Source organism: Phalangium opilio, unplaced genomic scaffold (assembly GCF_054372755.1).
Source record: "Phalangium opilio isolate 3A_F unplaced genomic scaffold, DU_Popi_V2 ptg000329l_1, whole genome shotgun sequence".
Classification (NCBI taxonomy): Eukaryota; Metazoa; Arthropoda; class Arachnida; order Opiliones; family Phalangiidae; genus Phalangium; species Phalangium opilio.
Window position 1 is genome coordinate 13062192 of NW_028324226.1, and position 13311 is coordinate 13075502.

At 33.7% G+C, this 13311-nt stretch overlaps 1 long non-coding RNA gene across 4 annotated transcripts in view; it reads left to right on the plus strand.

Moving 5' to 3' along the window:
* Positions 1–545: 545 nt before the first annotated feature.
* LOC149611084 (uncharacterized) overlaps positions 546–13311 on the plus strand; it is a 120293-nt gene continuing 107527 nt past the window's right edge. Inside the window, exons 1-2 of one of the 4 annotated variants that reach the window (XR_016376647.1) lie at positions 546–792; positions 887–964. This is a non-coding gene — a long non-coding RNA (uncharacterized LOC149611084). Of the gene's footprint in view, positions 965–13311 lie in introns of all 4 variants that reach the window. The other 3 variants (XR_016376648.1, XR_016376651.1, XR_016376645.1) reach the window with 3 other exon arrangements.

The following is a 13311-nucleotide window of genomic DNA, read 5'->3' on the forward strand; positions in this document are numbered from 1 at the left end:
TCCTCAAAAGCCTTTCTGGTGTCCAAAATAATTTTCCTTATAAAGTTATGAATGAAACCCTTTAAAAAATACGCAACTATTAGCTTTAATCGTGATAAACAAAATTTTTATTTACTGGAAAATAATTATAATGAATACCATAAATAAATAACAACCAGGGAAATTCAATTCCAAATTGCGTGCTATAAATAAACATAACAATTATCAATCCAAATGTGTTTTTAAAATAAATCTTTAGCACATTCCAATAAAATAATCATGCGTGTTTAAACCTTGACAAAAAGTTTAACCAAAATATTCTTAAAGCAATTTATTCTACAGGGCCGGTAGGCCCTTGTAGATATGACTTGATACTCTTTTGTAACGTTAAAGCAAAATTCACATGCTTTTACCAATTTTCCTATGGAGATTAACATGGGGTTTTTCGTGATATTTAGCCACCTCTAACTGAAAAACTAGAGCGAAGTTACTTTTCGGAATACTCTTAATTTAACAATTATGTATTCAAGATGTGCTATCGGCTAGTTTCATTTAAATCAATTAACTCTAAGTATGTTAATTTTAGTTAATTCTGAAAGTACGTCAAAAAATTACTTTTGGGTCAGACTGTCTAGCAGTAGACGCTGACAAATTACTTTACTATTTCATCCGAGCTTGAGCACCTTTATATGTATTTTCTAATTAACTGTAGCACCCTTAATAAGAAATAAGTCGTTATCAGGTCGAATTTTCGTCTAGAAAAGTAATTCAGGTAAATAATTACAGTTAACAGAGGTTTTTATATCATTTAAAGTAAGTTTTTGAACGTTCTTTACGGCCAAGGCTTAAGTTGTATTTTAGTTTGTCTATGTAATATAGTATTTATTATAGTCTTTCGCCTTTCAAGATAAAAAAGCTCATTTCCAGCTCTGTATTCCAAAAATACGCAGTCTGCTTCGTTTCCTGCTACAAACAAATATATGAGGTATACGGGGTTTCATTATTTGTTAATCTCACTAAAATGCTACTAATTGTGAAGGTGTGTGATATAATTCCTTAAAACTAAACCAATGTAGAGGACCAGATTATTATTGAAAACAATTTTGGTCCTATTGAATCAGTCATACTGTGATGTTACGTTATCATTTTATAAACTATTTGTTACCAACAGTGGATTGTTTAATTCATAAGTAACAGTGGTGCTGGTTAATCCAGAAGGACAGTGTCGTTATACAATTTAATTAATCAAATAATTTTTATGTTTACATCACAGATTCTCTCAACGTAACCACGTTAGAAACGGAGGGTTACGTTGTTTGCTATTTCCACAGTCCACGTTGCCGTTTGTTTATTGGTTTAAATTGCTATGAATTGTATAGGTATTTGATTTAATTACTGGTATTCAAGCTAAACTATAGAATAACATCATTCATTAACATATTGTATAGATAATCTTTACCACAAACCTAGCACAGGATATGATAAAAATTGAACGCAATGTGTTGGAAATAATAAAAAACTCCTCTAAACATTAGAGTTAAGGTGAATTATTTATTAAAAGTCATTTTATAAGCTTAATGAGCACTGACGACAAGTTAATTTCAACGTAATTAAGTGTAATTAACGTGAAATTAAACCCCGAATGTACATTTTTTTTGGATGAAAACTCAGATAACTCTTAAATGATGTCCTTGATTAAGATTGTATCTAACCAAGCCGTTGGTAAAGCCCCATGTTTTCTCTTTCACACTTAAGCTAGTTTAAATTATCTCGAAAGCACCTTAATAGGCGCGAAATTCAAAAGTTTAGGGTAAAATAAGAATCGAAAACTCCACTAAAAATTGCAATTAAGGTGAAGTATACATTTAAACTCATTTTATAGCCTAAATGTACACTGCCAAAACACAATCCTACGTTAATTTTAACTCAATTAAATATAATTAACGTGAAATTAAACCAAAATATACATTTTTGGATAAAAGCTCAAATAACTTTTAAATAAACTGTTTAAACTACCCAAAAGTTTAGGGTACCATAATGATGAATATATGGCAAAAATATTAAACTGCACTAAACATTGCAAATAGGGTAAAAAATTCCAATAAATTTTAAGCTTAATCCACTCTCACGAACCACGCTCAAATTAAGATTAAAACATCACAAGTTTTTCGTACAGCCACAGTAGTTTCCTATTTCACTTTCAAATTAATCTAAATGATCATTAAAATACATCAAAAGCGCATACATTAAAATTTTAGGGTAATTGCAATTTAAGTTAATATTTTATTGAAACTTTTATTATAAAATAAATCCACACAAGATAAACAAGATAAGCCGTTAAATTAAACTCAATCAAGTATAATTAACCTAAGAAAAACATTAACATGTACAAAAATGGGCCAAGCCTCGCTTCGTGCCCTCTCCGCCCTAAAAAGTTCTGAGATCCCATGTAGAGCCAAGTCTGCCTTTTGTTCTCATTCAATCGCCAATTGAACAATTATGTTATAAATTAAGTCCTTTTCCTAATTAATAACCAATCTTCTTTGACTCTATCATTATTATACATCTTTGTTCGTATCAAAAATATCGTGACTTGGCAATCGCAAGTAAGTAATATTAAAAGGAAGTCGAAGGGATATTCACTAAATCGTTTATGGTCGAGGGGATATGTACAAGTTTATAAGATGAGTCATGCACAACCCTATGTACAAATTATATGGTGAGTTATGCATAACCCTATTTACAAGTTTATAAGGCGAGTTATGCATAACCTTATGTACACCTGCGCTTGCCAAGTCACGATATTTTTGATACGAACAAAGATGTATAATAATGATAGAGTCAAAGAATATTGGTTATTAATTAGGAAAAGTACTTAATTTATAACATAATTGTTCAATTGGCGATTGAATGAGACCAAAAGGCAGACTTGGCTCTACATGGGATTTCAGAACTTTTACGGCGGAGAGGGCACGAAGCGAGGCTTGGCCCATTTTTGTACATGTTAATGTTTTTCTTAGGATCTCACTTCTTTTTGTAGACCCTCTCGTTATACTTCGGTAGTTATATTAAAACAAGACCCTCTCGTGGTACTTCGTTTGCCAATATAATCGCTAACGTTTGTCCATATTTACGCTGAATTACCCCTTTCGACCCGCAGAGAATATGCAATAAAGATTGTACGCGATATCCTAATAAAAGAATGTAGCATCAGTTACGACACATTTCTATTAAACTACTACTCCTATTAGCTTTAATATATATTTAACTTTCGGTTAACTTTGGACCATTACGTCCTTTCATCAAGAACACACTATTTCTGTTGAAAAGACGGCAGCGCCATCTAGTTTTAAAATAAAGAACTAAAGAACAATTTTATAAAAAATTCGGGATGTTTTAATTTTTCTGTGCTTTATAAAATAAATGAAAACTAAATCCTGAATTTTAAGTTTCTATCTCCTCTAGAAGTACCTTAGAATTTTGATGATCGGTGAGTGAGTGAGTGAGTGACAAAATAAGGTAAATTTCACCTGCGATATTTCGAAAAGCATATAGGGTAGGAACTTGAAATTTGGAAACAATAGCTAGGATTGACAGTCCTCGCGGCAAGCAAAATTTCAGACTTTCACCTATACCCATCACGAAGTTACAGTGGGCTTAAAAGTGCCACGAGTTGCTTCGAGAAAAGGATGTCAGTGCTCGACTTGGCTGGGAGCACGGCAGTGCTCCCAGAATGTGAAAGATTCGTGTTTTGGGTAAATTCATGGATACCTTATAATTAAACTAACAAATCTTTCACCCAGCCTCCATTTTCCTGTTTAATTCTTACGATTAATTAAATTGTCATTTAAAAGCTTTTTTCCCCATTTTGAAAAGAGAGCCATTGAAAAGGCGTGATATTTAAAAGTTTTGGGGCAAAGTAGTGATTGTTCTGCAAGAGTCAAACAGTCACTCCTCTAAAGTTTGCAGAATTTCTTGTTCAAACTCGTATAATAAACTGAAATAACACTAGTAAAAGAAGATAAGCCGTTAATTTCAACTTAATGATCATATTTAATTAAAATTAATCGAAAACAACAGGTTTTTTTTGGGTAACTATAGATAACAAAATAAGATTAAACTACGCCAGTTGTTCTTTCAGCCTAAATGTTTTCCTATTTAACACTAAAATTAATTACATTATCACTATAATGCATTAATAGGCTCCAAACACAAAATTTTAGGGTAAGGAATGTGTCAAAATGAAACTTTTCCATTTAAATTTTAATATATCATTAGCATAGTTCGCCAAATCACCAGCAACAATTTAATCTGGCAACATTCAATGTAATAATGTTGCCAATAAAACAAGGGCGTCTAGCCCATAACTAAGCCATATCACTAGCCATCTCTCGCTATCCCTAATTCAATAAATTTTCTTCTACTGAAATACCACCTAGCATACCAGTCAAGTGGGGGGAGCAACAGAAAATTTTAAAGCACAGTCTTACGATAAGTCTTGGAATTTGGGCCTCAAATTACAACCTCTAATCGAATCCGTTTGGTACACATCAACGTCAACGTAAATGTTCAATGTGATTACCATTGTGGTGCAGGCACTCTTCATCTGTCCATGTCTTTCAATTACTTTACAAGCAACGAACTCATGACGCAGGAAGTCCAAGTAAATGCCTTCAGAGATTTTCTTATCAAGAAAAAGGGTCCGATAATTTGGTTTCCAAGAATGCCCTCCCAAAAATGCACGTTATGAAGGTTTAAGGTACCATCCTTAAATAGCCTCGTCAGAGAACAGTACCTTTCTAAAAATAATGGATCGGCTTCAATTAGTTCACGCAAAGGTTTTGCCGTTTTGGGTAATCCTCGTAAACATCATGTTCAATTTTCCCTGGTTTGAATACACTGGCATTTTGCTAAAAGACGAGACCAACTAATTAAATTCGGTCCTAACTGCTACGTAACGTCGATTAGTTTTCACTACGGCCTTTTTTCTCGGTTCCTCAGACAACTTGGACCTTCTGCTTCAAAGTCATTCCCAAAGAAACCTTTATGTTTTCTTTATTTTGTTCATAGTTTAAGGTTAGGGGGCCGACCTTTATTACAATGGTTTCTTTTTTTCGGTATTTGTGCCTTTTTAACAGGCGTATTGTTAAAATTGTAACACTACAGAAATTGTATTTCAAATGGGACCGGCAATACCGCAACGCTGAGCCGAAAAACTGGATGGTAATTGTTTGGACCTATAGGGTCAGGACATTGGAGGACCAAACATACCGTGGTGTCACGTGTCGAATGTTAAAGCGACCTTCACCACTATACATACTATGACCTGCTGCTCAAGCTGACAATCTTTGAAAACTCAACTTTGAGGAACTTCCGGTCTTTTTAGATATAAAGGGGCTTTCAGTGTCGCTAAGTAGTAGAATTACAGTAGTTGGTCTCGTTTCCTAGCAAAATGCCAACTTATTCTAACCAGGAAAAATTGGGCAGCAAGTTTATTTTGGGTGAAGGTCGCGGTAACATTCAACCATAGAGAATTTTACACATGTGTAAAATTCTCTCTGGTTCAACGAAAGGTAGTGCTTTATGCCGAACGGTCTCCACACCGACATTTGGGTGCGAGGACTTTCGTCATTTCGATAGTGCAAGATCGTGAACGTAGAAGAGACTGTATAGTCTGTAATGAGGATACAGACTTTGACATCGTAGAAAGTTTTGAAGCCAATCTCATGCTTGTAGTAGAGCGGTGGAACAAGAAGTTGCACTAAGCCATTCTACTGTTCGTGCCAGTTTACAAGGGCATTACTACAGGCATAATCATATCCCCCTACATCAAGCCTTAACGGACGAGAAGTACCTAAGACGGCAATACCATTAGTCTTGCCATGCGTCATGAGTTTAGTGGTTGCAAATGTAATGCAAGACACGGACAGTCATCTGGAAGAGTGCCTCAACCACAATGGTAGACACTTCGAATATTTACGTTGAGTTGTTTACTAAACAGTTTAGAGGTTGCAATTTGAGGCCCAGGTTCTAAGACTAATCGTAGGACTGTGCTTTAAAATATTTTGTTGCATTCACGCATATTCTCCTGTATTCTTTGTGTATCTTGCCACTCGTTGTCACTTAAATACAATAAAACATGAATTCTAAACATTTATTTACACCCTGTATAATTTAGCACGACATCACCCGTTGGCAGTATTGGGGGTTGTACATAAAGGAAGCTGTTGGTCTGATCTCGACAACACTGTATATGTATACAGTGTACGAAACAAATATTTTTCTTCCATATTTCAAATACCGTCGTTTTTAAACTTTTCATAAATAAAGTACAACACAATATGCTTATATAGACATCGTCTTCAAGCTCTTCTACTCATGTTGCATTTCCTCAAAAATTCTCATTGATATATGTTTAGAGTGTACACAACAAATAAAAAAATTTATTCTACATTTCAAATACTGTCATTTTTGAACTAACTTCATATATAAAGTACAACATTATATGCTTTTCGAAAACTATGTTATTGGATATGAGTTCATATAATTAACTATACTTAAGTACTTCTTTAAGCTATTAGAAATAGATCAACCCCAAATGTATGTCGGTACAAAAAACATGAAATTATTCAAATTTTAATTACATTAAGACTGAAGGGACAGATATTATAAAAAAACGTCTTGGTTTGGACCAAGGCCGAAAAAACAAACGATATGTCTGAGGTTTATCAGTTGACTGAAGTTTCAGATATTGCAATTTCTTTTTAAATTACTTTTATTCCTTTAATCCTTAATCAATATTTAATTCAATCAACTTATTTTTACTGTTAATCGATCTATTCCCTCTAAATTAATTTCAAAAATTACATATCTACGCTTTTTCAAGAATAATTCCATTTTCCGAAAACATTTTATCATGAAATTAATTATTTTGAAGGGATTTCGTGTCGATGATTACTAAGTTGGAAGCACAGTTTTAATTCTTGTTGCCTTGACAAATTTTCAAGTTTGCACCAAAAAAGTTTAAATCTGTTGTAAGTTGCTGGGAAGACTGATGTCAAGAAATTATGATAAAGAATTTATTTTGCTCAAACTAATTTATAAACTTATGTTGTCTACTTAAGACAAAGCAACAACCTCGGTCCTGTCTTGTTTCTTTTAGTAGGTAGCTCTCCTTTTATGCACTGGAAAAATATGATATCGGTGTAAATATAACCAAAGGAAAGGGTAAAGTTTACATAAAAAGAAATACTTCTCAGTTCCGATGACTTGTTATTTCCTGAGGAAATAAAATGGTTGAACACATCATACCTTACCAGAACTGCCATGGACCGATCGTACACAAATTACATAAGGAGAAACTAAAACACTGGGGCGATGCCGCCATTGGGGTCTTCTCCCTCTCGCCTAGAAGCACCGCTAGAGGCAGTGCGAGTTGACTTTCCTCCCGCCTGTAGTGAACTTTGGCACCGTCTGACGATGGCCCTTGGTGCAAGGAAGAATACCCCAATGGTCTCCTCGCCCCTGTGTGTTTTCGGAAATGGTCTCTACGCCTGATAAAATCATTCCGCGTAATACGTAACCGGTGTACAAGCAGGCCCGTAGCCACGGGGGGGGGCACCAGGGGGCAATGCCCCCTCAAAAATATATCCTGCCCCCTCAAATAAGATTTCGGTTTGCCCCTAAATGCCCCCTCAAAATTTTCCAATGCCTTCTTATCAAACTAACTTTGCCCCTGTAATGAATATTTTCATTTTGATACACAAATATTCAAGCTATTTAGAATGTATATCAACATATTTTAGACTTTATTGTCTTTACTTGTGTATATTCCTGATACACTTGGATTTTTTTACTTGATATATCCCTGATTCATTTGTATGTTTTAAATTCACTTTTGATATGTATCCCTGATACACTGGAATTTTTAGCTTTTTGTGGTTATCCTTGATATATATCGCTGGTTTTGTCATCCAGGACCAAAATATTATGTCGGGGTACAGTGAGGGGTCGGACGTTTTGGAAAAAGTGTTCGGGATTTTGAAATCCAATTTGATTTCTTCGGATTCCGTCGGATTTCGTTTGATTTCAGAATTCGATAAAATCCAATGAATTTCATCGAATTTTGAGATTTTTCCCGTGATTTCGACGGATTTTGCGATTTCTTTGGATTTTGGATTTCGTGAATTTTGTAATGGATTTCACGATTTCTTTACTGATTTTGTTTCTGATTTTGTGATTTCGCTTCTGATTTCGTGATTTTTATGTTGATTTCGTGATTTCTTTGTTGATTTTTTGTTTTTTTTTCTGATTTTATGATTTCTTTAATGTTTTGTGATTTCGTTGCTGATTTCGGATTTTTTATTTGATTTCGAAATCAGCATTGATTTCGGATTTCTTAAGTTGGATTTCACGGGTAGCGTACGGGAGTTCATGAATGACCGACCCCTCGGGGTACAGACTTACATTTGACGCCTCAACAGCGACTTGCGAAGTTGCGAGGCAAACTTTTCCTGCCCTACTGGCGTATTTTCACTTTAACGACGAAATATGTCACTTGAAAGAAAGTGAAACTTAACTTCCCTAGCCTACGAAAAAGATCTGACTAGAAATTTAGATTTAGAATTGTTTATTAACAATTTATTTATTTTTAAACTTTTTAAAAAAAGTTTGATTTTCAAATGTTAAATGAGTGTCAATAATGAAATACCTGCTTAAATATTTATTGTCTGACATTTTGATATTTATGTTATTCTATAAAAAAAATTCCATTTGCCATGCCCCCTCACAGAAAGATACTGCCCCCTCTGCGTAACTTTTCTGGCTACGGGCCTGTGTACAAGTAACGCCAACAATGTAGTAAGGGGTGATGACGTTCCAAATCTAGATTGAGTTATGGCCAAGAAGCTTTGAAGTTCGGAGAGGGAAACTGCAGTGCAACCATTCCTTCATAGTCGCGACAAAAAAATGTAACATTTCGATATTCAAAGTTAAATGTATAAATTCGCGTCCCCAATATATGCATCCACTATCAAATATTTACATTTTCCTTTCGAGTTATATCAAAGATCGCTTGCTCTTTTTAGACACTTCGTATAATATTTCAAATATTCAATATTCGTCACCCAACACGTACTCCCTTCAAAATAATTAATTTCATGATAAAATGTTTTCGGAAAATGGAATTATTCTTGAAAAAGCGTAGATATGTAATTTTTGAAATTAATTTAGAGGGAATAGATCGATTAACAGTAAAAATAAGTTGATTGAATTAAATATTGATTAAGGATTAAAGGAATAAAAGTAATTTAAAAAGAAATTGCAATATCTGAAACTTCAGTCAACTGATAAACCTCAGACATATCGTTTGTTTTTTCGGCCTTGGTCCAAACCAAGACGTTTTTTTATAATCTTTTAATGCTCTGGTTATTCCATTGCTACAATATGGTGTAGAGGTCTGGTCACCTTATTTAAAGAAAGATATGGATTCTATCGAGAGGGTTTTGCGTTATTTTACATCCTTTTACCTTGGTCAACCTTATATAAATTTTCCCATGAATCGCAATCGTGTAAGATTGGATTATAGTACTCGTTTGAAACAATTGAATTTTTTGCCAATGTATTTGTTAAGTCAAAAAGCTGGTTTAATTTTTTTGTTTAGAATCATTAACGGATGCTATTATTTTCCCCTTTTAGACTATATTAGTATTAACGAGAGGCATGAATGCTTAACTTTTTATATTTCTAAATGTAGATGTGATGCTTTTTTACACTCATTTTTCAATCGTGTTATTAGACAATGGAATGCGCTTCCTTTTAACATTAGATGTTCTATGACAATTTATACTTTTAAAAATGACCTTGATTGTTATCTCAAACAAAAGCGATACCATGTTTAAAAATTGTTCTTTTTGTTTTAATTTAATTTATTCTAATTTAATTTTTGTATGTCTTGTATTGGCAACCAGTGCGATAATGGGACTTGTCCTTAATCTGGTTGCCTTCAGTGGAATTTATTTTTTTACTGAAAAATAAACATTATTATTATTATTATTATATATTCCCCGCAAACGAAGAACTCTCTCATTTTTAAATTTAACGATTTCGATTATTCGAAAATGGAACTTTTCCATTTAAATTTCATTAAAATAGTTCGCAAAATCACCAGCGGCATTTAAATCTATCAACGTTCCATTATATAATGCTTCCAAACAAAACAAGAGGATATAGGTCAAAATTAGGCCACATCACTTGCGATCTCTCGTTATCCCCGATTCAATCAATTTTGTTCTACTGAAATATCCTCCAGTATTCCGATGAAAAAGGGTGGGGGCCGGTGTATTTTTCCTTTGCCTGTGATGCAACGTGGATCACACGTGTTTACGGCCATACTTCCTCATATCCGTTAAAAAGATAATCTTTGAAGCAAGCGCCTATACAACCCTCTTTCCCTTTGACCGCATCTCCTTTTCCCCTCTCTTAAAGCTTTTTGGCACGGTTTAAAATATATAGACATCATATTCTAGCTCTTCTCAATGATAAATGTATAGAGTGCATAAAACAAATAAACATTTATATTCTACGTTTCAAATACTGTCATTTTTTAACTTACTTCATAAATTAGTACAACATAATATGCTTATCGGAATCTATGTTTTTATATATAAATTAAATATAATTAACGATACTCAAGTAGTTCCTCAAAAATTCTCAATGATAAATGTATAGAGTGTATAAAACAAATAAACATTTATATTCTACGTTTCAAATACTGTCATTTTTTAACTTACTTCATAAATAAGTACAACATAATATGCTTATCGGAATCTATGTTAAATGTAATTAACGATACTCAAGTACTTCCTTAAACTATTAGAAATGTATCAACCCCTAGTATATGGCGGTAAAAAAAACATAAAATTATTCATAATTACATTAAGACTGAAGGAACAGATATAGTAAAAAACGTCTTGGTTTGGACCAAGGCCGTAAAAAACAAACGATATGTGTGAGGTTAATCATTTGACTGAAGTTCAGATATTGCAATTTTTTTAATTATTTTTATTCCTTTATTCCTTAATCAATATTTAATTCAATCAACTGATTTTACTGTTAATCGATCTTTTCTCTCTAAATTAATTTAAAAAATTACATATCTACGCTTTTTCAAGAATAATTCCATTTTCCGAAAACATTTTATCATGAAATTAATTATTTTGAAGGGATTTCGTGTCGATAATCACCAACTTGTAAGCACCTTGACGGACATAGTTTTAATTAAGGCTGGCTTGACAAATTTTCAGTTTGCACCAAAAAATTTTAAATCTGTTGTAAGTTGCGGACAAGACTAATGTTCCAGAAAATATGATAAAGAATTTATTTTGCTCAAACTAATTTATTAACTAATGTCGTCTACTTAAGACGAAGCAACAACCTTGGTACTCTGCTTTCTTTTAGTAGGTAGCTCTCCTTTTATGCACTGGAAAAATATGATATCGGTATAAATATAACCTAAGGTAAGGGTAAAGATTACATAAATAGAAATACGTCTCAGTACCAATGGTTTGTTATATTCATTTCCTGTGGAAATAATATGGTTCAGCACATCGTACCTTACCAGTTGGCCACATTTAAAGGGCTTCTCGCCAGTGTGAATGCGTTCGTGTGCAATCAAATTAGTCTTTACCGCGGTTGCATAGTCACATTGGCCACATTGATATGGTTTCTCACCCGTGTGCGTACTAATGTGATCTTTTAAATGTCCTTTATGATCCGTTGAATAGCTGCATTCAGTACAGCAATGTTTCTTCTTTGGTTTCCCTATATATATATTCATGTATAAAATCATCGTGTAATTAATGTTAACAAATTAGCATCAACTCTACACTATAGTAGGATATGTTGCATTAGGACTTAACCCTTTTTTAAAGGGACTCCGAAGAATTCAGCGACGGGTGAGTAAAAATGAAATACGTCAGAGGCACGTGACGAGGCGAGAAGTTGCTTTTTTTAATTATTTGTTTATTTTAATTTAATTTAATTATTTTTATAATATAATTTAGTTAAATGTTGTTAAAAGGGAGAATTTAAGTCACCCACCCAAGAAGTCTTGTATGTGGGTGACTGTTCATATTATATATCTTTTATTTATTTTACCGCTTTTAGTTAATAGAAAACAAGAGATTTTAGTATTTGTTAATTAATTTTATTTTTTTCTTTTAATTTGCTAAATATTTTTTGTATCCATTTTCTTATTTCATTTTTAAATAGATCATAATTATTTATTTATTTTTAAGTTAGCGTTCAAAGAAATTATTAATTCGTTTTATTTCGAAAACTAGAGCTGAAACCTCGCGAAAGAAGCCTTTAATCTTGGAATCACGTGGTGCCTGTGACGTATTTCAAATAATTTTACCCACCCGAAGAGATATCTTCTTTGCAGTCCCTTTATACAGTGAGCACGTATGAGAAGGAGGATCGGAGAGACCAGCCCACCCTTTCTAAACCGGTATAGAATTCTGCACATGCACAATCGGCGCAACAGAGAGGGAAAACCATCAGAGAACTTTGTTTACGGCCGAGACTACAGTTAACCACGCCTAATCGCCTATCTCTTGTGTGAGCCTCTAACAGTCTTCTCGTATGTACCCTTTTTGAATTTCCTTCTTAACGGAACAAGTTACGTCTAGCTCCTCGGCTATGCGCCGAGGTAGGTGCGCGTGAGAGAGATATCAGGCTGTGCCGTTCTAATTACCTTCCCTCTTACACTCTCCTTTTTATAAGTGCTCATTGCTTCATCTAACCTCTTTAGTAACGAACGGGGAATTTCCTCTTCCCTAACTATTTGCTACCATAGAGAGTGGTCAGAGGGGTGTAGTTTAATATGGCTCCCCCCTTTCCACCAAGATTACGGACAAACTTTACAGAGTGGAAAGGCTTGTGGTGGAATGCATCTGATTAGCTTAGCGGAGGCATGACGTTTAATGAAGGATGTTTTCACCCCTTTGCCCATTCCCCATAGATTTTAACACTTATCTTCGTATTTGTCCTTAACCACTTGTTTCTTGACCACGGCTCCTGATGTAATTGCAAGCGGCTTGGGCTTACCAGTAGGAATTATAAAAAAAACGTCTTGGTTTGGACCAAGACCGAAAAAACAAACGATATGTGTGAGGTTTATCAATTGGCTGAAGTTTCAGATATTGCAATTTTTTTTAGTTATTTTTATCCATTTAATCCTTAAAAAATATTAAATTCAATCAACTGATTTTACTGTTAATCGATCTATTCCCTCTAAATTAATTGAAAAAATTACATATCTACGCTTTTTCA